Source organism: Alligator sinensis, unplaced genomic scaffold (assembly GCF_000455745.1).
Source record: "Alligator sinensis unplaced genomic scaffold, ASM45574v1 scaffold375_1, whole genome shotgun sequence".
NCBI classification, from domain to species: Eukaryota; Metazoa; Chordata; order Crocodylia; family Alligatoridae; genus Alligator; species Alligator sinensis.
This window is the reverse complement of record NW_005841928.1, coordinates 3,486,319-3,489,288: the sequence shown is the minus strand read 5'-3', so window position 1 is coordinate 3,489,288 and position 2,970 is coordinate 3,486,319.

Below are 2,970 nucleotides of genomic sequence, written 5' to 3'. Positions count from 1 at the left end.
AATAATGCCTTGGCCTGCCAGGGCTGAACCCCAATTATACAGAATTGGTCCCCAGTACTTTTTATAAAAGGGTATCCAGTTTTGGCACATGAATTATTACATGTGCTTGTTTAAGAGACATGGAGAGTGTGTGGAGTGAAACCTTTTGTTCTGTCTTGAATGCAATAAAGGCTCTAAAAGTGGGGTCAACTATTATTTACACAAAATAAAAACAGATGTTCATGAAAATAAAAAATGAATCCCTCAGGGTATATAGAACAAAAGATCTCAAGTAGTTTAAACCTGACAAAAGTTAGAAACCAAAAGAGGGCAGGAGAAGTCAGGCTCATGCTCTTTTAATAGCTTTTTATTCTATAACACTGGTTGTCAACCAGGGGTACGTGTACCCCTAGGGGGTACTTAAAAAGGGGGTATGCAGAATGAATGAGGGGCCAGAAGTGCAGCCTAGAAGAGTAGAACAGCTGGATCAGCTGGTAAATTTGTTGTGGGGGGAAGGGCAGGGGTGGTGCACTGAGGGAGTGAGTGGGCCTGGGGCAGAAGCAAGCACTGTACAAAGGGGGCAGGGTGCTGGGTGGAGCCACAGCTTGTCTTCGGGTATGGGGGTGGGGAGTGTTTCCCATCACTGCATGCACCCTGGGAGGGCATGGAGGCATTTGCCCCGGATCTGTGCATGGGTCACGGTAGGCTGCCACTGCAGGCTAGGGCTGTGGCTGGAGCTGTGCTGGGCTCTTCTCAGCAGGTGGTTGGGCCAGGGCTACTTTAGGGTGGGTGGTGGCAGCTATGGGAGTGGGGGCTACAGGGGAGGCTGCAACCATCCCAAAATTCGCTGTACTCCCCCTGTGGCAGTGTCACCACCACCCACCCTAAGTACGTCCCTGGGCCAGCCCCCATACCAGGAACAGCCCTCAGCCCGCAATGACAGCCCACCCTGCCCCACGTGCAGATCTGGGGGCACATGATCCCCCCATGCCCTCCCGGGGTGTGTGCAGTGGCAGGAGCCACCCCTCCTTCCCTGCATCCCCTTGGGCTGAGCCACTCACAGCTCCATTCTGTGTCCACCCCAGCTATGCAGCACCTGTCCCTGCCCCAGTACCAGCCCCACTCCCTCCCTATAGGCACAGGAAGAAAACGTGATGGGCGGTGAGTACATGCACAATTGCACATACACACATACGCACCCCACCAGCAGGTAGGCCTGTCATGGGGAAGGTGCAGGGGTGTAAATTGAGGCCCCCACAGTAAGGGATGGAGTGGGGCAGAGGCCAGCAGGGGCTGGGCTGAATGAGGCCCCAGGGCAAAGGTGGGTCATGGGATGCTTGGAGCCAAGGTGGCTCATCCACAGATGTGGGGGGCTTCTACTGCTCCACACATACCTAGGTCAGGCACAGGGGTCATGTGCTCCCCCTGATCTGTGCATGAGGGTGGAGGCGGCTGCCACTGTAGGCTGCCCTCCACACCCCGCTGCCAGTGCCCCGGGAGCAGTGATGTGCTTTCTGCTGCTGTTACCCTGGGAGTGGCAATGTGCCTCCTGCTCCCACTGCCTGTGCCCCATGTGCCTCCTCCTTGCTGGTTGTACTGCCAGCCCAGCTGTTAGAGGCACGTGGTGTCACATGGCTAGGTCAAACCAGGCCCAAACTGTTGTGGCATAACTATGATATATATATTTAATGCATATAATAATAATGCATATAATGTTAATTCAATTAAATTTAATGTTATTTAGTATTATATCATTATGTATTATATCACATAATTGGTAATATTAAAAACAAGAAAAAAATATAGAGGGGTACATGAGCTGAAACTTTGAGACAGAAGGGGTACCGTTGTTAAAAAAGGTTGAAAACCCCTGTTCTATACTAAAGCTTCAACCCCTCCTGCTAACAAAAAAGCTGCTTCCTTTTTCCATACAGGTAGATCCTTCTTAGGCAAACAGGTATATGGGGCCCCTTATCCACATAGATATACTGGTATTATTTTTTGCCTTCTCACAGTTTTCATCATCTGTTCTTACCTAGCTGTGCTGTATTCTTCAGCACAGCAAATATCCTTTAATTGCTTTGGGTAAACGTTCCGAAGTGCCTTAGGGCTAGTTCCTCAAAATATATTGCCCAAGTGTTGCATTGCTTCACTCCAAGGCACCCTGCCATCTAGTAGAACCCTCATCCTTCAGTTAAGTGGCTATAGAAGAACCCAGCTCAGTGGAAAGCAGTGTAAGTTGGCTAGGAATTAAATGCAGAGGAAAGGGGAGAGGCTCAGGTATCTAATCAGAGGGGTCTATCCCTCCACTCAGGATTCTAATGAGCAAACCCTTGTTTCATCTGTGAAAAGTAGGAGTACGAGGGCCAGACTAAGATAGCCAATAAGCTGGCTGTTAAATTACAAGATTTGGAGCAGAGACTTAAAATTAATTTCTTCCAAGAGGTGTTGGGGAAGATGCTCTAAGTGTTAGCAATTATAAGGTGGCATGTGAGAACCCATATCTGCTCACATGTACTCTGGGCAGGTAAGGGATTGGGCCCCACCAACAACATAGCTAGGGACAGGTTATTGGACAATCCCTCTGCAGGGGCTTTGACTTCAGTTAGGGCTCCAAACAACTTCTTAGTGTAGGGGAACATTAACACTTAGGTAATTTTGGCCATGGATGGAAATACAGGTCAGTCGCATCTTATGCGGGGGTTAGGTGCTGAAGTCAGTGTGTAAAGCAAAAATTGCGTAAGGCAAAAATCAGTGAAAATCGGGGTGGGGGGCGGGGCTTGAGTTTGCACGCGGCCCTGTGCTTAGAGCTGTGCAGCCGGCGGTAGTGGCATAGTGCAGGGTGGTGGTGGGGATGGCTGCGTGCCACCTGGCCACCACCACGCTGCTGCTGCCACCCAGCGGCCGGCCACACAACTCTGGGCACGGCTCCATGCCAACAGCAGGAGGTTTTGGAGGCAGTGGCTATCACCGCCATAAAGGGCCTCGAGG